Genomic DNA, 22,352 nt, shown 5'->3' with positions numbered 1-22,352 from the left:
TAAAAAAACAGAGAAACACATACATAAAGCTATTGTATACAAGACACATAAGTATAGAAATATAGACAAAGCCAAACAAGCATCCATGCAGTTTATAGGGATTAAAACTGCAGGTGCTCGGAGGACATTTACTGCTGCAATTAGTCAAGATCTTACACAATACAAAAATACAGACCTAAAAATAATCAGTAAAATTTAAAAGCAGAATATCTTGATTCTTTATTAAACCATTAGATTTTAGCCATAGTGGCCTTCAGAAAGCTATGTTCGCTTTTCATTTGGTAGCTCTTAGCCAATGGACAAGCCAGAGGATGGCATTTTAAGAGGTGGTTTAGCTGTAAAGAAAAAAATGTAATGAACAGAGTATATGACTGGATACCTCAGGCTTTGATTATGCGGTAGACATACTGTAGTTTGAGAAACATTTAATGAGATAATATGGACATTTTGCTTTTGTTTTGCTGTAATAATACAAATCTTTGATCAACTTTGCTGTATCACTAAGAGCTACAACTTTATATATATATTGTTGAATCTAGTAAGAACCCAAAGCTCCTCAATTATGAAAGTCTGATAACAGAACCTGATCTTTATCTTTATTCATATAATTAGAAAGTCTTCCTTAGTTCTAAAATAAATGGCAGAAATATATTTTTATTATCTTGATGGAACTATGATTCTCAAAATCAACACCAAGACACCAGTAGAACAAAAGGAGTTTGACTTCTTGTGGAAAAATATATGACTGTGGAAAAACATATGACTGTATTTGTATGCCATTTAATTTTCAATATTCCTCCCAGAACAACACCTGAGCTTTGCTATAAAAAAAACTAACCATATAGTCCTGGAATGAAGAATATTATAATTATCAGAAAGAAACTATATGTGACATATACTTGGCCAATTACTTCAGTAAACAAACAAGAGGGGTCTGCCTGCAGGGCTCCTCTGTGGAGTCGCTCCCACTGTCAAGACAGGAAATAACAAACTTTTTCAAATTTTTATTATTTTTTTAATGTCCCCCCAAGGACATAACTTAAGGCAATCTTGGTTGTTTTTGCTACAGATTAGTGTATATAACATGATAAATATTAACTAACTATTCCTGCCTCCACGGATGCAGACATTGCTTGCATTGTGCAAATATTTATACAATATCCCTCCTGTCGTGTTCACCTCCCGCCCCTTACTTTAGTGTTCCCGGTCAAAATTGACCGGTCTGTTTTAACTGCTCTTAAATTAGCACAAAAACCATTTTTCACCACCAAATTTTTGTTCAACATTCTTTAGCTGTGAATGGTGTCTCAAAGTAGTGTTTAACATGAATTTATAGAATTAGACATAAAATAACTGCAGTGAAAATACAAATAGGCACTGAAAATATATTACAAAATGAACATGTAATGTAAAATAAATGGAAAACCAAAGACCAAACTCAACATGAAGTTGTGTGTGTGTGTGTGTGTGTGTGTGTGTGTGTGTGTGTGTGTGTGTGTGTGTGTGTGTGTGTGTGTGTGTGTGTGCATCTGAATTCATGCACATGAGTGGCATGTGACACTCAGGTCAGAGTGGGCCTTGCAAACATAGGCATCACAATGTGCTGGCGCCGTTGAATAAGAGGAGTCACCAAAGCTTTCCCCAGCTCTGCTAGGAAAAGTCTCCTCTTGAAACTCTTCCCCTGATTCCAGGTTGAGTCGATGGCTGTCCACACCACATACGCGTTGAAAGCAGACACATCAAGGATTTCTCTCCAGGTGTCCCCAAACACATGCTTCCCCTCCAGGTTTGTCAACTCCAGTATAATTCCCTCAATGGGAAAAAGAGTTGGAAGCTGGACTTGATGTCATCCACACGAGATGTCATCCATCTCGTTGTACATGTAAAAGATGTCCAATGACAATAAAAGGCATTCTATTCTATTCTTCTATTCTATACCGTGTTGGCCCCGGCATCATCTTTATGATGTTTTCCACTCTTGTTCTACTTCCTCGGTCCTGGGGGGGATGAAGACCAGAGCAAGTGTCCACTCTTGGACTGGAATGTCTCCTCAGGTGCCTGTTCTTCAGGTGTCTCTACCTTTCCATCTGTTGACTGGTCAGTCTGGATCAAAATCTGTGTTGTCTTCCACTTCCGAGGCATCCTCCTCTATCTCTGGTTCAATTTCAGTGCCCTCTTCATCATGTCCAAAAACCTGGACCAGAACCTCTTCGACAGAGAACTGCTTGGTCAGTCGCCTACTCATTGTGCTCAGAGTAAAAGAAGTTCAAGGTAAACATCAAGCTATATATATGGGGTCTGTGTGAAGAAGATACATTGATTAGTCCGGAAGGTGTGGTTCACGTGGGGGATAGGCACAAAAGCGTGGGAAAGAGATCGGTTCACATAACAGACACCTGTCTAGTCTGTGTGAAGATATGATCCATTGTTTCATCAGGAGGTTGGTTCACGTGGGAGGATCGGCACATAAGCGCGGGAAAGAGATGTGTACCTGCAAAAGACATTGTTCAGTCTGAAATGTGTGTGTGTGTGAGTGTGTGAGTGAGTGAGTGAGTGAGTGAGTTGGGGTAGTGTGTATGGGGATGTTTTCTGTCTGATGGATGAATATAGTCTGGATACCCATTCATTTCCTATGGCGGTCACTTTTGACCGGGAACACCACAGGTGTAACAAGGTTGATTAAAACACTAAAAATTCAATGAAAGAGGTGATCATCACTTTTATATGTTCAAGTGCATAGTGTGGAGGATATCATAAGGCCTTGAGGCAATCAGATGTAAAACACAATATTTATGAGTGTTTTAAGTTGTAAATCGGTCAGATTTGACCCGAACACGACAGGAGGGATATACAAATATTTATTTATTTATTTATTAATATATGTCTCCTCTAAAGAACTTCAGGTTTACAATACAAGTAGACACAAAAGCTCCTTGTGTCATCAAATACCCACAGTTGTCAGATTTTCATATCAAATTCAGCTTACAACAGTAAAATGCTGTATTGTATTATTCTTCAAAGGGAAATTCTGAAAAAGAAATGTGTGTGTGAGACAGGAAGAGAGTTTTACGCTTCAATTGTTCTATCAGTGAGCTTTATGTATTTCCATGAATTGCTGTTACTAGGCTATATGGACACATATTTATTTTATTTTTTACAAAATAAATCAACAGCGCGTGTAATTAAAATACTGTTATTAACAGAACTACTGAATCGATATATGTTGCCACATAGGCATAGGTACCCATGTTACATGCTACGTAGACAGAATAGGCTAAATAAATATATATAATGTTGCAATTTTGACTAATTGATAAAATATAAATCGATGAAAAACTGTCACCTCTACAAGAAGGGTCTACACAGTTTTATTTTGTATGTGTTTGCATGCATTTCCTGTCCTGACAGTGGAGATGACTTGAGAACGGAGCCTGCACCGGAGGCGACCCCACAGAGGAGCCCTGCAGGCAGTCTGCCTTGAAACGAACAGCAACCAACAGCTTTTCTATTATGAGGATTTTGGTTTTTTTTTTTTTTTTTTTTTTTTTTTTTTTTTTTTTTTGCATTTGTTACTACTGATCTGTATCAGTGTGTGGTGAGATCACATTTTGACCCTATTTGTTTTGCAAGGAAGACTAGCTGTGGTTCAGGATCCACAGAGGAGGATGCGTGGGCTACTTTAATGAACTCCCTACTTCAGAGTGATGAATAGGTGTGCCTGAGCTCAGTGTCTGCTCCACCCCTTCAGAGGGCTCAACTACCAGGGAGCTCATAAGGAAGAGCTTTGTGCTTCCCAAACACATACGCACACGCAAATATTCATGTATACTCATAATGAACACACAGCAAACACATAAAAAGATACACACAATCAATGCAGCAGAAAAAAAAAAATCAAACACAGATTCTTGGCAAAAGCTGTGAGATGAAAGGGCATATAAACATCACCCCGAACCACACACAGCTTCAGAAGCTGGTTACTAGAGAACAGCAAACAGCTAATGCTACTGTTGCTTAAAATAAAAACAAATACAGTATGTAAAGGGTCTGAGAGAGTCTCATTATGAGTGATGGAGGCCAACATGAACACCCTATTTCTGCTAGCACTGGAGCAATTCCGGTTATTTCACACGAGAGGTTTATGTTGGTTGGAAGTGGACAAGCTGTTAAAAACAAATGATGTCAAGTATTTCCATGCACCAATCACAATACAGCAGTCTAAGAATGTTAATACAGAATGTGTTAATACAAAAATCTGCATATTTCTTAGTTAATTGCTCCTTGCAACCCTTACTGTGTTTTCCGCGTCAACTGAAAATTTGTTTTGTAGAACTGATTTGTCACAGACTGGTGAGAGCAAAACAAAAACACAACACCCCCCCGCAAGAAATCCGCTAACGTGAACATGATTTGAGGCTGAATGAATGAAATGACACAAAAAGACAATTCATTGTGGTTATCAGACTACTTTTTTCTTCATTATGAATGCAAAATACATACAGTTAAGTGAGTACACTGTTTTTCAAGGTTTTTTTTTTTTTTTTTTGCAGTACTGAAGTAAAACTATGGTTAACTGCAACTTGGGTTTATTATTGTAGCTCTGGCTGTTGGTTTCATCATTATGATAAAGAAATGAGATCCCAGAATGGGCTGCTAAAAATAGGACCAACTAGGCGTGAAACACAAGTGGTGAGACAATCACACGGGCTGACACTTTAGCCGGATTACTTATCACATTATTTGGTGGGAAGACCCGAAATTGAGCACACTCATACTATCACTAATAATCCCTGATTGCACAGGAAAATTGTAACTGCGCAAAAATATGGCAAGTACTATGATGGATGTAAACAGCATCACAGTTTGGGTAATAATTTCACCATTTGCCTTGCCTTGTGTCTGCATCAAATAAGTTTGACTAACATGGGACTTTGATAACAGGCTGACAGCTTGCGTTTCTTGTCCCATTAAATCTATTTTCAGCAATGTTGCTGCTTTCCCAGATCTCAGAAATTACCTTGGTGAGTATAGTGCCAGCATAACTAACAGAAACAATAGCCAGAGATACGAAGATCAAATTCATGATGTACTAAACCATAGTTCTCCATTAAGAATACTGATTAACTATAATTACTTAAAAGTTCACATGAAACTTGGTTCTAAAAATAGAAAATTGTTTTAAAAGAGACCACTGGACCCTCAGTGTGTGATGTTAGTGCTATATAGTGATGTGTAGCAGGAGGCTCTCTGACAGGAAAAAGCTGAATGTATTAACCTTTATTTATCCATGGTGGACTTGATGAGCAGGTCGTCCTATGCTCAGAGATGCTGCGATGCGCATACATGCCTGGGAGGAGGTATGAGCAAGAGCCATGTAGGCTACCTTCACTGCAATCTTTTAGGTTTTTTTTCTTTCTTTTTTTCTTAACAGACGGAAGAGACAGCTTCTATAACATATCACAGTTCATTAGCGGTGAGCCAGAACCGTTTCATTTTCCTTCCCTTTCAGTGGAGATTTATTCTTCTCTTCACAACAGTCAAGATGATGTTCTGTCAGATTCCTGCAGTCGTGTCATAGAACACGCTCTTTGGAAAGGATGTGCTCTGACTGTAGCCCAGTCTTCTCTGGCTTTGCTCCAGTACTATGAGGGAAAACGCATTCACAGCCCCCGATGTAATGCAAATGTCCACGTTCATGGCAAGTCTGTAGTCCCAGTGGTGCCCAAGGGGCCTTCGGGGTAAGATATGACATATCTTAATACAGAAACACTGTCTATCAGGTCTCACGCCATTAATTCTATGGAGGCTCCACAAACTGTTAACTGTCAAGCTATCAACTCCCTCTTTCCCCCCTCTGTCTCTCTCTCACTTCTCATAGAGCTCATTTGCAGATAATAGGCCATACAGGGGGAAAAGTGCCCTTTTTAATTATCCCGAGGATTATGAGCTTTGAGTTGTTCCCAAATGCTAATATATAGATCGCAGATGTGCATCTTTGCATAAGGAGCAGTATATTACCCTTCCATTTGGCCTCTGTTGCTGATGGCTTACAGCTGATCTCTGCACACCTCATTTGACAGGAAAATAAGAGGCTGGAAAGCTCTGCATGAGAGACCTGTGAGCGTAATGAAGTTCTGAGATACGATTAGGGAGTAAATGCCAGAACTCACACAGTTAACAACTGAAATGAAAGATGGAAACAATCAACGATTCATTCTCAATAACAAAAGATGCTGATGAGGATGATTTTATGGCAGCGAATCGAATTCATAAACCAGAACCTAGAGTGAACAATTCAGCAGCAGAAGGTTAAAGTTTACAAAACCAGGACAATTCAGTGATGTAAGTTGTTTATCTCAGAAAGTGTACTCAACAGACTTTCTAGTATTCTGCTGTAATCATCCAAATTTATTGTGCTGCTGTCTTTCAGGGTAAATTCAACCCATCAGCAACTATAAGGAGCTTAAAACGTACGCTACAAAATGTTGGCTTTTGCAAAAAGAGGATGAAAAACAGAACTGGATCTATTTTTCTGCAATATGGCCTTGTCTGACTCAGAATGGACTTGATGGGCATGAATACAAATATGCTATGTATGATTCATATACCCAAAAGACCCATTACAGAGAACTGGCTCTACAGGCAACACAGTGATAGACACAGAACTACAGCTGATGCTAAACACTCTGACTGACCATGATATTGATGCTTTTCTGGGTCTATGTTCCTATCACGTGCACAGATAGAATATGAGTACAGGGTTCAGCAAATCAATAACATTCACAATCCTCATTAATTACAGCTGCTTTGCAGAGGTATAGAGGATTTAAAATCACCCACATGTTCTATATAAAGTCCCTAAACCCCACAGTAGAGACTTATTTATTTTCTCCTCTTTAATTCTGTATTTTCTTCTTGGCTCGGTTAGCTGCTACTTTGTCAGCGAATGTGGGAGACAAAATAATTGCCTCTATATTTCCTGAATTGATTTCTTGCACAGTTCTAATACAGTGGTCAGGCTGGCACTCAGGCAACCATGACAGGCCCCAGTACAGCAGGCTTTGTATTTCAGGAAAAAAGCACTTCAGAGTCAAAACTCTTTTGACTCTGAAGTATTTTTCTACAGCTTATCATCAAGGTCAGTCGTAAACAATCAAAACAGAATTACCTTTTAGAAATTTTAGAAATTTTAAGCTGCAGCTGAAGCGTATATTGTAGGTGGCAGTTGATAAATTAGCCTTATAATTACACACAGAAATGATCAAATATGAATATTCAAGCAATTTTCCAAACTTAGGGTCAGACCCAAGGAGTCGCAAGATGATTAATAAGATAGGAAACATGAAAAAAAAAAAAGTCTTTTCTCAAATATTTGCTTTTTATACAGGGTCTCTTTAGGCTACTAAAAACTACTCAGATGTAACTATAAAAGATAGGAACATCTCGCTTTGGTCCCCTACTCATAAAAATATGCAGCCTGTGACAAAGGGTTGTGAGTAGTACAAGGAAAAGTTTTACCTTGTCTATGAGACGTGGTATCAGCAGCTGCCAAGTTTGACATACGGGTTTATAGTGCTGAACGATCTCAGCAGCGAGTGCACACAGCTACGGCAAGCTCAGAGGGGAAAACATAGCAAAAAGCAAGCTTAAAGCAAGCTAAACTTTTCATCAAACAGAACTTGCTGTACTCAGAGTGTGAGGCTGTGGCTATTTCCTGAAAAGTAGAGCGCAAGGCAAAATTGCTTTGCTTTACAAGGTCACAAGCCAAAATGTCAAAACCACTGCAAAATGCATTAACGGCGTACTAAAAATAAGAAATGCTGTGACATGAATTTTCACAAAACTGATGAGGATGAGATGATAACAAAGATCATAGGCTCCTGTTTTGCCCAAACAGAAATCCTCCTGCCGTCTACTCTCTGAGTAGAAACATCAGAAAGTCTTTTTTGTATGATTTTTGCCTTAATTACTTAACTTTTCATCTTGTTTTATCCTTCACGTTGTGTTCCCTGTGGTGAATGTTCAGTCTAATGATCCCCTTGAACCTTCCCTTCTGGTACAGACTGCTCTTTAAATTAGGCAACAGCAGAGGAGGTAACCACCGCCCACATACCGAGCTGAACGATAGTGAATACGAGGCCCGGTTCCAGAGAAACAAAACGAAGACAGAAGTTAAAAGACAGAAACAGACAGGACAGAAAAAAGAGAAATGTATGCTGTCCACTTATAACAGTCTTGACCCCTGCAGTCTGGCCATGAACTGAGTTTTCCTTCAGATCTGACCCCTTGTCTAACATAGTCTTTCCTCTTAGCAGGCCAGTGGGGTGAAGACACCCTTTGAACCTTTTTAGCACAAATTCATGACATCAAGCTTTCTGTGAAAACCCTTCACGCCCTCCGTGTGAGAGAGGGAAGAGACGACATGCTGGATCGGCAGAGAAAGCAAGCAGAGAGTGAGAGTGCATTAGACCTCTGGAGTCAACTGAGGCATCAATTAATGAGCAGCCTGGGAATGTGTCCATCCAGACACACTCTGCACCAGGGTGCTGCAAGAGGCCAGGCCAGGGCCACAGACAGCTAGGGGACATGAATAATGGAGGTCCTGGTTTTAAATGTTTAAATGAATTAGGGCCAAGGGAAGAGGTGTTAAGAGATGTGCAAGAGGGAGAAAGAGAATGGCAGCAAAAATATCTCCATTATGTGTCCAATCATGGAGCAAAGAGGTGCCCTGTGCCAGTGGGAAAACTTGCTCAGTCAAGTCATTAATACGGTAAAATAAGTGCATGCATAGAACTAGCTTTCAATCCTATTGAGCACATTGATTTGTTTGTACAGGCCTTATGTTGACAAAACCCAAAATACAGACACATGCAAGCAGATTTAGCAGAAAAAATCAACCTAGTTTCATGAGCACTGAAACTACATGACCAGGACTGAGGCGGCAATATTCCATCAGCAGTCATCGGTCAGACCCAGAGGGAAACCACAGTATTAAAGTCAGATAATGATATCCAATCACAATGAATGCAAATTCAGTACACGGGCAGTCCAGTAGGTGAAGCCCTAACAAATAAGAAGAGGGTCATCCTGTCTTTCTCTCAGTGGTGCATCATTTTCAGCTCCATCACTGATTTAAAAAACAGGTTGCAAAAAATCTGTCTTTCTGGTATTTACCATCTGCAAAAGAAAGTGGACATTTGGGGTTAGAAAGTGGCACCAGACCTCCTCTTCAACATTTTCAAAGTGTGAGGAAAGTCTTTCTATGGGTCCTGTTTACCTGCACACAGCGAGTAAATGTTTCTGCTGGATTGCTGCCAAGATTTTCAGCAATCTCAGTCATTCAATCTGTGTCTGGAAAAGTAGCCTTCTCTGGCCTTTGAAATGGTAGCTGTAGCTGCTTTCTTATCAACTGCTTTCCTTTCTGTGAACAGATGACGAATCCCACTCCCCAAATGAGTGTTAGGTCCAAAACAACCTGCCCTCCTCTAATAACTAAGTATGTGTATAACTTAATATAGCACAAGTGTGATATCACCAATTTCAGCTCGATGTTTATACTTAATTGTACAAAGGCACAGTGTGTGACACTACAGCAGCTGATATTTGTACCAGCCAGTTGTCAGCAGGGCACAGAGAGTAAACAAAGCCCTACTGATTGGCAGCCGTTCCACTCTACAGAATCCAGCGAAGACAGCTCAAATTGGATGCAAAAACAGCACACTTAGATTTCAATTTCTCCCCACAGGATGAGAGCACTGTGCACAATACTTGTGATTTGTCTCCAGTACCTGAAATTGGGGAGTAAACAATGATCAAATTGACACAGTCCCAAAGAGGCTACACGCATGCTGGGTGCTCTGGGCTCTGAGACAGAACAGACAGACGAGCAGCCAAAAAGATGAGATGAGAGGTGGTATCAGGCTCCTTCAGTGTGGGCGGCTTCCTCTGAGCTGCCAGTGCACTACTGCTTCTCCTCTCTCTTTCATTTTCTCCTTCTCACCCTCTCTCACGCCAGAGTCCAAAGCCCAAGAGAAATTAGTCACCCAGCGCGTTGTGTTGAGAGAGTTGTGTGTGCATGTACGACAGTGTGAATGTGTTTGAAGGAAAAGGAGAGTGCATGGAAGATAAAAGATTGTTGGTTGTTTTCCAACCCTAGGCTTATAATTCTGCTTTATATCTGAAAAAAATCAATCTGAGCATCAGATGTGTGTTGCAGTAATAGGAAAAGCCTCACTGTACTGTACGGATACAGTAGTGGCCACACACAGACTTATAAAGGGTTCAAGTCAGAGCACACCATTGTGAAAATGACCTCTTTAAAAATATAAAATGTGCCTGTCAGTACAACCTCCCTCCGAACTTAACTGTCCCCCTAAAAGACAGGGGAGGACTGATGCTGTTACCAGGTTTTCTTTTTTCAGATTTCGCAAGTTAAACTGGAAATATGCTTCTGTCAGGATACACATAAACGTTTTGGTGAAGAGAGGGGTGTTGTGGGAAACGGTAGGCGGTGTCGGCTCTCCTGTGATGTGACAAACATATCTCAACAACACGTAGCACAGACCTGCATGTCAAAACAGCTGATTGGTCTATCATAATAACTTGTAACACAAGCGTAACACACTGGGTGCACACTTTTCACAGAATTTTCCCTTGGATGGAGAAGTGGCCTCTTGGAGAAGAACTATGTTTGACCCCCCTCAAACATGTATCAGCGTAAAACTATACTTGCATAAGTTACAAGGGAAAGGTGAAGGACTGTGAATCTCTGATCCGACTGTGCTTCTTCCTTTAGTCACATTAGAATGTAACTGAAAAATCAAACTGCATGAGAATAATTAAATGTGAAATGTTCTGTATGTATTTATAGTGCAAGTACATTGTGCGCATAACTGACTGACAGAGGAGGCGTGTTTGAACGGATGAAAGAGAAGCGTGAACTGCATCTATCCTTGAGCTAATTCTATCACGGTGGAGAGATAACACCAGTACCCAGATTTCTGTTTCTCCTTCTCATGTTGTACATCAGATCAAGGCTCAGATGCTGGGTTCTGCACAATGCATTTAATAACGTGGGCACATTGCTTTTGAAGATAGGAGCCTGCTTTGAAGAGTCCTCAGCTCTTCCATCTCACGATGAAGAAACCTGACCGGTCACCACGTTACGTCACAAAATCCAACCCACACCCCAGTGTTTGCAGTGACATGAGCAGAAGGGCAAAAGAAGAGACCGGCAAAATCATGTCGCAAACCAGAGGGGGATTATATCCAACTTTCAATCTAAAAAAATAATAATAATAATTTTGCCACACTGGCCCTTCTGACTCTTTGAAGCAACACGAGAGACCTTTGACATTAACTGCCGATGTTATTGAGTCCGATTTGTTTAATTATAATCACAACAGGGACGCCATTCCACTTCACTCTCAACAACGGAATAACAAGCGTAGAAAATAACAGGCTCATTTTTTAAACCCCGTAATTGCAATTTTCTACTCAAATTGCAGCCTAATGATTACAGGCATGAGGTGGAGCTTGACAACAACACCAGTAAAGAGCAGCAGAAAAAAAAAACCATATTGCTGAGGGCCCTCAGGCACCATAAGAGAGGGAGACAGAGGGAGAGAGAGAAAGGGGAAAAAAATCTGCCAAGAAAAATTGAGAGCTCCCTTACTCCCATAGGAACCAGGGTTTAGAAATGGGGCTTCTCAAAATCTGCAATTCCCAAACCTTTTCACTGGGCCAATGGTTAAGGGCTTGGAGAATTTAGTTCCTCGCTTCTGTGCTGGAGAAGGAGTTGATGGGAAATTCAGCACAATGGCACAACATTGAGAGTGAAAGCTGCCAAATACTGACTACCTCAAGGAAAAGGGAACAGAGAGAGAGAGAAAGAGAAATTGAAGGAGGAGAGAAGGGGGGGGGGGGGGGGGGGGGGGGGGGGCAGAAAAGCCTGATGCCCGACAAAGCTGAAAACCACCTCCATGGAAGAGTGGATTCCTAAGCTCTGCTGAGGCTCTTCTCCACTCAAAGCTCATTGTCCTCAATGTCCAGACCACTTGAATTCCCAGGCAGAGTCACATGACTCTTTCACTGTATAGACAGTACATTCAGGATGGACAAGACTACTTGGGCTTAGAAACAGTGAGTTTGTTTGCACATGTCACCCCTGCACAGAAAGTAATCTGTGAATCCACCCATTCCATCCATTAGCTACACCCGTCTATGCTTGACGGTTGCAGGGGGCTGCAGGGTATACCCTGGACACCAGTCAATCACACAGCTGACACATAGAGACAGACAACCATTCAAGCTAATATTCACAACTATGGGCAATTTAGAGTCACCAGATAACCTAACCTGCATCCATTTTTCTAAAGACATCTGGAAATTCAGTTGGTCACACTGTAAAAGATAATTTCATGGTGCAAATTTGAACCTGAATTCATTTCATTTTTTTTCTGCTTTTCTGCCCAGTGTTAAGTTAGTCTAAACCCTGTGAACGGATGTGTCTCTGCAAAATACATCTTGGGAGTTGTAGTTAACTTCTCACCTGGTGTTTTTATCTACACAGGCTTGTACCTTTGACGTTTTCTCAAAGAGCCAGATATTTTTGAATGCAGTTGTTCATCTTACTGATGATTCAGCTGATTTCCAAGACGTAAAAGTGCTTCAACTGTCACCTCACACAGTCTACAGGAAAACTGAATGGGACTTTTAATGCCAGAGTCAAGGGGCCCTGAAATGGCTCTCTGTATAGAATATGATTTAGCAAAGAAAGCTTTTAAACAAATGTTCATCGAAAAAATGCAAGAATTTAAGCAAAAACTATAATCCACTATTAAAACAATGTCTTTAAATGGAAGCAAGGAGCAGAGTCATATGAACTTTACATGATCGAGCCCAGCAGGATCACAGTCTATACTCCAGTCATGTGCACTAAGCAGACAACAGAAGGAACCAATATAATACAATGACATCACACACACACACACACACACACACACACACACACACACACACGAACAGCATTAATAGAGTAATACAAAAGACAGGGGCCTGTTCACACATGCATGATGTGCCTACACACATCATTCACATAAACACTCCGGGAAACACCCACTTTTACAAACACTTCAGCTGTACACACACATACACTTATTCGCTCCCTCTTTCACACACACACACACACACCCATACCCACACTCATACACACCAACAACCAAGCATGCACACAGCAAATCAGCATGAATAAATAAGAGATGGAGTTGTGCTTCACAGCCTAATCTCTGAGGAAAAAACAGCTTGCCGCATCGGCAAGGATCAGCCCGGGCGAGTGAGTGGGACACTGCTGGCTTCCAGGAAACCAATTTGTTTGTTTATTGTCTTGGTGTTTTGTCGGTGGTTACAGTTCATTGCAGCCAGCCCATCTTGGCCATGCTCCTTTAAATGGCATCTATAAAACATGGGATGTGCTCTCCCTACATCCTCCTCCTCCTCCTCCGTACATGACGGAGCTGCACAAGAGTGTCACAATGCTGCATTTCGTTCACTATGGTTTGGCTTTGAATTTCCCTTTAAACAGCCGACGGATTCACCCAAGCAGCTCGAGTTGGCGCTTTGAGAGGTGGAACAAACTGTGCTTTCTAAACACATTAGCCTATGAACACCGCTGAGCAGTGAATCTTGTGGTGCTGAAATCGGGTGTAATCATGTAGATAGATGGCTGACTTTTTATTGTTCCGCTAAGCCAAATCTGCAGGGCTGGGGGTGAATACAGAGTTTCTGAAATGATGCAATACCCAGGATTTTATGGTTAACTCATGGTGCTGCAGTGCTATGTTCTCGGTGAAAGACACTGGGCTATCACATGTATATGAATCCTGCATAAATTGACACATCTAGTGTGCCCACACTACAGGAAATGCAGAAATGTCACTCTTACATGGAGACACTGGGAAGGAGTGCAGTCTCAACAGGCAATCCCAACAGTGCTGCTACCAAAGCACTGTGCATATATGTATAAAATGCAACAACTAAAGTGCATGTATTGTTTTGTATCATGCCTGGAAACACAAGTCAGACTCTTATATTATGTCCTATTGATCTGACAGAGTGAGCAGGAAGCTGGCGGAGAACACAAATACTGCCTGGGGTGGCTCCTTAAAACTAGAGACAAGCCTCTTATCCATGGTGTTCTCTTCCTCTGGAAATCACCTGGTGGCTCATGCATATCAAGTACTCTCTCCAAGCCTTCTTCAGGCTCTGCTGTTTGTTGAGATGTCAGTGTGATGGTGGCTTAAAAAAAAAAAAAAAAAAACACATAAAACTGAAATTGCAAGCTAATCTCTCTAACCTCTGGAATTCTGGTAACTTTGCAGAGATGCAGTGCGTTTGTTGCCATCAAGCCTTCAGAACCATTCTCTTTCACCACCACTTGCTTGGGAATGTGCATGGCACGGTGCAGTATGGTGAGGTTACAGTGGCAGGGTGTTTACAGGTACAGACACAATTTCACACTAAGCCTTTAGTTCCAAAACAAATTCCCACTTATCACACCAACCACTGAAATCTTTTCCAAGTTTCCAGCGTTACTGTCAAACACAGTGGAACTGTCACAGGGATCCCATCTCCAGTAATCCCAGGGTGGCCTTTGCTCTGCCTGTCAGCAATACCAACCAATAACACTGCACAATAAAACCCTCCAGAACAACAGTGGGCTGCAGGCAGTTTCAAGGGCTACTGACGGCGATCTATAAAACAATATAATGGCTTGCCTGTCAGTGAGTGTGAAAGGAAAGATATACGCCTCCTCTGACTCTCTGAGGGGACTTCAATTAATCACAGTAGAATTGTATCACCCCGCAATAGGAGTGTAAGGTTATTACCATCCCTGTATTCCGCAGGATGAAATGCGATGATAGCACTAATTGAGGGGAAGAGAGAGAAAAAAAAAAAACAGCTGACCGCACAACACTTGTCAAGGGGATGAAGGGCAGATAAAAGAACAGGATGAATAAGGAGATAGACTGAGATATAAGAGAAGAGAGGAAGTGGGAGGTGGGGTGTAAAGAGGGAAGGGGTTGAAGAGAGAAAAATATTAACAGTGTGTAAGCATAATCATAAATACGTAATGTGCGTGTGCAAAGCAGCTGACAGCAGATACAAGAGCCTGTTTTCATTAGGGACTCCATTCGTGTCTCCTCAACATAATCCAACAAGATATCAGCATTGTACTTTTCTTAAGTCACAAACAAGCTGCTTGTAGCTGGAGCTGCTCTCTTCTTAATTTGGGAGTTGAGGGGAATCTCTCTGATGGAGGAAACAGTCCACACAGTCAATTCAGCTCCAGGTCTCATTTCAGGCTGTAAAGCTTTACTGTGGGGATCCATGTTTATGTTTGGGGTTACCTTTGCCTTTTTGAACAGCTGAAACATTATTTGGTCTAATTTTATCTAATCTACGGCATCATATCAAAAGACAGACAGACAGACAGACAGATAGACAGATAGATAAATAGATAGATAACATGCCAGTTTCATAGGACAGATGGGATCAGATCAAGGTTTTCGAGTCTTCTTCTTTACCCACCTGCCTTGTTTATGAATGTATTTTTCTTTAAAAGAAGAATATAGAAAACAAAAGGAATAAAAAGATGAAGTTTCCTTCTGTATTTGAACCCAGAGGAAAGTTCCTTCAGTGCCTTTGTGCACCCACAATGAGTTGGCAGATCTGTCACGATGGGAAACTTGATTTTGTGTCTAATTTAAGCTGCCAATGCTGATTTCATGTTGCTGCTAAGATCTGATTCTCTGAGCCAAGACAACATGAAGCCTACGGCTTCACCTGTGCGCCACCTTAAGTCATTAGTTCCTAGTAGCCTACCGGTGTCTCACAAGTTAATAACTGTTTATCATAGTGGAAACAATCAATAGTTTAAATCGATAAGCTTAGTTTATTCATAGGTTTGGCTGCTTGGTCGTTTGCCAATCACACGTAAGCTGTTAGGCTTTAGAAATTTACAATGAAAATTGTTTGTTGTCACTAATTTCTACTCAATTTAACGTTGTAAAAGCCACACGCTTTACAGTTTAATGTACAAAATAATTTTCCAGGTATGCAAACCTACCTGTCGTTGTGCAGTCAATTAATCCCGGGAAACGTCCCTTTCATTTATTCTCCATTGTCAACCACAAAAACCAGAGACCTCTTCTTCAGAGAAATGCAATTTCCGTGTCGCTTCAAGACGCCTTCGACAACACATAACCTGAAAAACACTGGTCTAATGTCAAAGCTCTCCAGACGCACAATCCCTGAGTCAAAGAAGTCTAAATTGGGGCTTCTGGCTACTCGCAGGCGGTGGACTTACAAAGTCTATAAAAGTTGCTGGTCCTCCGGCTCTGACTCACAACTTCCCATCCGCCAGAGCGACACAGCAGCTTCACAACACGCCGGACCGTCACTCATAGTTTCTGGATTCAAGCATGGTGTGATGTTTTACAATCCTCCTTCCACGTACTGGTTGCATTTGGGTTTTGGCAACGTCTTCGTGCAGTTAGAGAAATGGATTTGAGGTGTCCGAGGGATGAGAGAGCAGCCGGATTCATCACAGCGTCTGTGGGGCCAGGTGGTGCTGCTGCGCCGGTATTGTAGCGCCATCCAGCGGAGGCCGGTGATCCTGGCCTGTGGTAGTGACAGGAAGGAGTGTAGACATTTATCTCAGCCGGCTTCAGATGATGGTAATTGGATGATTGTGCCCTCTTGAAGACAGCAAGACCTTATCTAGAGCCGCCAAATAAAAACTGTGTGAGGCCGTGAGTGTTATTACATAGACCGGTTGTGTAATTTCCAGCATTATTTGTGGCGTTTTACGTTGATTGATGGATTTAATATGATTTTTTATCAATTCAGCTGCCATGCTGAGGAAATGCATTACAAACAAACCAAGCGGTCGCCTTTGTATGTGTAATGTGGTATGGTTTTAGAGAAAATCCTTCTGAGTTCTTTTTAGGTCACTGGGTATGGACAAAAAAAATATTTAGGGACTGTATGAAAATTATTTGGGTGGGGAAGGTGCTGAATGTTGTATTTTATTTAATGAAAAAGCAAGCCCTGCCCAACATTATTAAACTATCTATCTATCTATCTATTGATCGATTTATCTATCTATCATGTGCATATGGCAAAACCTCTGTGGCACACATGAAAACCATCCTTCAATGTAACAATTTGATATTTTTTTTCTGAAACAGATCTCACAATAAGATATGAAATAACATACAAAAATGGGGTGAGAGAAAACTAAAAGACCCTCCTTTGCTTTCGTAAAACATTTGGACAACCTTCCAATCAGCAAAAATAAATATGACAACTTTAGACAACAACAACTTGTCTACAGTCCCTTACTCAGAAGAACTTGTGTGTTATGACATGCATCAGACTCCTGACTACTCACCAAGGTTATGATAATACATCTGTTTGTGTCCGACATTCAACTTCCGCTCTCCTCAAACATAGCTGCCTGGTCTACAAAGGCTTCCCCCAATAATTACATTATCATCTCTCCATTTCTCAAGCAGTCTCTTTTGTCTGCCCCCCCCCTCCTGAAAGGCAGGAATGGGTGGAATAATCAATAGCATCCTTTGAAATAGCCTGTGGAGATAGGAGGGAAGCATTTGGATTTGGATTTGATTGATTTTGGACACACTCAGAGAGTGTTATCATCATAAAGCCAAAGCCATCTACTAACTCAGACAGCTCTGTACGTGCATGTGCACATACACACATACACAAAACACACACATGCAAGAAGAATCAAAGGGCAGAGTACACAAATCCCAGGGGTCTCAATAAAAAAAATGTCAGCCCATTATTACTGACTGGGCTGAGCTATAACATTCAAAGCGGATATCTAGACCAGAGCCAGGCTTCGCATCACTTCATGAATAGAGAAGCTGTTATTTTGGTTCTATTTACATCATTTATTGTACGATTCCAAAAAGTCATCAGGTTTCTTTCTTCTTTCCTATATGCCTCTCTCACACATACACATGCACACACAGTGAGAGAGGAGATGACCTCATTAATCTTTAGTGCATTGTGTAGACCTATCCTGTCATGCCCCTGACACTGTGGTTTGTGACACAGCTCTGCTCATTAAATCATATGACAGGATGAGGTCAGCCGTGAGGTAAGGTTTCTCAAGCTGTGCAAGAGCAGATAAAGCCTGCAGTATGTGCTTCTGTTAGAGAGCTGAACAACAAATGTACTGTAGGTGGCAGCTGAGGTGAGTCACGAGGTAATCCCCGTTAGTGAGCATTTGGCATCAAAATCTAATAAAAGTCCCTGGTTTGGTGTCTTTGAAGTCACACCGCGGGGAGAAGCACACATCCACCGTGTTTGAGGCGTCAGGTGATTTGGCACCTCACAGAGGAAACCTCACCGCCTTTTTTAGGTATTGTTAGTGTAGGTGGCGCCTTGCATAACACTCATCACTCCATGCTTGTCATCCTGTGATTATTTTCACTTCACACAGTGAACAAGAGTTGTGGGTGCTCCGTGGCCCGACATTGATTGCAGTGGTTCAGCTTAAAATAACAGCGCCCTGCAGGGAGCGGTGCGAGCCCTCTGCCTGAACCCTAACTCGCCTTTGCCAAAGAAGTGTGTTTGAAGACAGTGGGATGTCTACCAGAAAATTGCAAGAGGAAAAATAGGAGGCATAATGGCCTCAGGAATGGAGCTAGGTATCAATAATGCAGAGGAAGCTGCTGTTAATGCCCCCCTTTAATTCAACAGGTCTGCAGACACAGGGACAGTTTTTCTTCCCCAGCTGCAGATGCTCGATGAGAGGCTACTACAAAAAAAGGCTTTATGGCTTTGTTTGCAGTTTCACTGCCAAGTCTTTACCAGAGTCCAGAGCTCTATGCATACACAGGCGCTCCCATCTTATTCTATACACAGGCAACATGCTCCCCCTGTCGCGGTCCCAGGGTCCGACGAGCCCTGAGCGCTCCCATCTTATTCTATACACAGGCAACACGCTCCCCCTGTCGCGGTCCCAGGGCCCGACAAGCCCTGAGCGCTCCCATCTGATTTTTTTCACTATTTGAGGGCAACAGAAACAAGGTGTGAACTCAACACTGACAAATTAACACCTTAGCAAATGGTTAACTACTTACAAAGACGACATATTCACTTGAATTTGTTGTGTTTTGGGCCACTTTGCAAATGGAAGTCCAATATTCCTTCTCCTTTTAGCTCTGTTTTTGGTCTACACTAACTCCTGAGGGAAATATCTGGCCCCATGGCTGCTAAATTTGCCACCTCTGCTAATCTCTGATTCTGATATTTGTCTGTTGACTGTTTGGTGCATAGAATGTGTTTATCAGAGCTTTCCCACTGAAAACAGATAGATTCTGCAGCTACAAACAATTGAAACATTTGTGGGCTACAAAGCTCCACAGAGCTGAGAGGCACTGCAGAGCTAGGTGATCATTCTGTGTGGGTTCATCACTACGAGTGACTCAATTTAAGGTCAGATTGTTACATCTCTAGTTGTGACTAGAGAGAACCATGAGAAGCACCCATCAAACAGACAAAAGTTAAACTTGTTCTTTGGACTGCTGGGAGGCTACATCATCGCCATAACTGGCCACTGAAAGGGCGTCGTCATCAATATGATGCGGGAGGAGGTCAAGAAGGCAGACAGAACCAAGACAGGTGACCGTATCATCCATGTAAGTACAAACATGATAATAAAAGTAAAAGTCACACAGATGTTGTCTTATGTTTGATGGGGTTCAAAAGACCAAGATCTGCTGCATAAATTAGTATTCATTTTTGGAGTTTTCCCAAATCTTTTTTTGTAAAATATGGGAATATTTTACATCTGAGAACACATTTGAAATGTAAATTATGAAGCCTCAACCAGACACAGGTTTTTCTTGTAAGGGGTCATACGGCAAAAAGGCTGGGAACCACTTGTTTAATAAGTAGTGTTTAAATTGCAGTGACTGAAATTCTATACATCCTGCTTTCTTTAAAAATGAATCATATCATTTTAAAATATAAAATAGAAAGACTGAACCCCAGTCATGAGTTTGAGGGCTCCTTCATTTGTGGCTGATTCCAGATAAAATTTGAAAAACTTGTTGAAATGAACATTTTTGCTGTGCAGATCTGACTACTGTGCATTCATTGTGCATTGTCACACAATGAAATGTGATCTCCAGACATATTGTTTTTCTTTTCTCTTGTTTCCTCTTCTGACGATGTGAATATCAGATGAACCTGATGACACTCACCAGAGATCTTCTACACTGGGACCAGCATCTACCTTCTCACCGCTCCACAGAGAGGGAGAGAGACAGACAGACAGAGAGAGAGGGAGAGAGAAATAATAGAAACAAATTCTCCCATCGGTTCACTGTTTCCCAAGAATTCAGAGCAGTCTGCCTCAGCAGCCTCTGACAGAGAAGTAGTGGGTCATTCATCAGGGGAGAGATTAAATCTTCATCCACTGCTTCTGGATGCTGAGAGTACTTCATCTTTGGGAGAGGAAATAAAAGTTTAAAATAAATCCATCCTTTGAGGCAAAGGAAATCATTTCATTTCCTTTTTATCACTTGCCAGCATGTGATGTTGTAGACAGTTAGCAATAAAACAGCTGCTCTAGCAAAGTAAAATTAAAAAAAAAAGTCACAAACAAATGGAAGGGGAGAAAACAAGTTAACATACAGATATGTGTGCTTCCTGCTGAGCTGTATAGTGATATGAAACAGTTATAACATTTAAGTCAGACACATCTTTTTAAGACATCAACAGTTTATTTGAGCCTCTCCACAACATCCCAGCCCCACTGCTTTTTTAAATTGTGTCCAGTAGTGATTTGGCGCCATCTACTGGGAAACAGACGCAGGTACAAACGTTTCTCTGTCATGAAAACAGTTCACACAACCTCCTCACTGCATTAAACACTTTTTGAGGACTCAGAAGTTTGTTTCATTGTGATACAGCGAGAGAAAAAATTATCTAGAAATTATGCAAATTACCATCAATCATATTTTATTTATTTTGCATGTAACATCAGTGGAGTAAAGTAAAAGTTCCAAAACCTCACAGTGAAAAAAGTCACAGTCCTGAATTCAGTATTTCACCCAAGTAAAAGTATCACAAGGCATATATATGTCAAGTGTCAATGTTAAAGTATGTTCAATATTATTTTTTGGACAATTTTCACAGATGGATTAATGTGTAAGCTGCATTTTACTGATGTAATTCATTCCCTGTTTTACACACCACTGGATGGTTTGTGTCCCAATGTAAATTATTTATGCAAAATCTTAATCTGTCATGTAATAAGTAACTGTTGCTATCCAATAATGTAGTGAAGTCAAAAGTACAATGTTCCACTGTGAAATGTATTGGAGTAGAGTGGAAGTGAAATGGAAACATTCCAGTAAAGTAAAATATCTGTTACCTTCCACTACTGTAGCTGTCAAACAAATATAACTGAGTAAAAATAAGTACAATATTTGTCTGTGAAATGTATTGGAGTACTGAAGTACAGTAGGCCTACTTGAGTAAACATACTCAGTGACGTTGCACAACTGCAATAAACACAATGTCAAAAATAAATAAATAAGTAAACAAAAACACAGCAAACAACCACCCAAGCACTGTGGTCTGTCATGTCAGCTGGTTCTGCTTTCACTTTTACTTCTTCCAAGAACACAGCTCAGAAAACAAATGAATTAAAACTGAGTATTAGTGCATTTGATGTGTAGACCTACTGTCAGACAGGATGATGAAGAACAAACTTTGGATGCTGTGCCTTTCAAAACAAAGGTCGCTAAAAAACAATACCATATAAAAAAGCACAGTTGATGTCTTTAGTACTCACTGCTGGGATAAGCAGGAACTGAGAATGGGCCAAATGTTGTTTTGTTTACCTGGTGACAATGACTTTTAAGAGCAACAACAATCATTTAAATCACATATCAGTCTCAGTCCTTGTTGCTATCCAATGAGCAGTGTGAGCTGAGAGATGGACTGTGACCTCATATAAAAAATTATTATGTAACACAGTCACAGGCCACCCTTCGTGCACCATTACTGCTGCTTGAAAACTGCACCAAAACAAGGACTCTTGACTCAACGCCAAACTCCAACCCCTTTGTGCCCTGATTAAGTGTGAAGTGCTAGAGTGTTTTGACGATGGGAACATAGTGAAATATTGTTACCAGGTATTTTCCACCAACAGGAAACCACTATGGTAGAATGAGATGCACATGCAACTGCAGAGCAAGTAATGAGTCAGTATATTACTGAAGCTCGGTTAAAGCTGTACAGTGAAT

At 41.1% G+C, this 22,352-nt stretch overlaps 1 protein-coding gene across 1 annotated transcript in view; it reads right to left on the bottom strand.

Moving 5' to 3' along the window:
- The window catches only part of tafa3a (TAFA chemokine like family member 3a), a 79,636-nt gene extending 63,025 nt beyond the window's left edge, over positions 1-16,611 (bottom strand). Inside the window, exon 1 of the mRNA XM_041034666.1 lies at positions 16,127-16,611. The gene's annotated coding sequence lies outside the window, so the exon portion shown is untranslated. The remainder of the gene's footprint in view (positions 1-16,126) is intronic.
- Between the last annotated feature and the right edge of the window lie 5,741 nt (positions 16,612-22,352).

Source organism: Toxotes jaculatrix, chromosome 3, assembly GCF_017976425.1.
Source record: "Toxotes jaculatrix isolate fToxJac2 chromosome 3, fToxJac2.pri, whole genome shotgun sequence".
Lineage (NCBI taxonomy): Eukaryota > Metazoa > Chordata > Actinopteri > Toxotidae > Toxotes > Toxotes jaculatrix.
The sequence above is the reverse complement of the archived record's forward strand: the minus strand, read 5'-3'. Positions and strand labels throughout refer to the sequence as shown.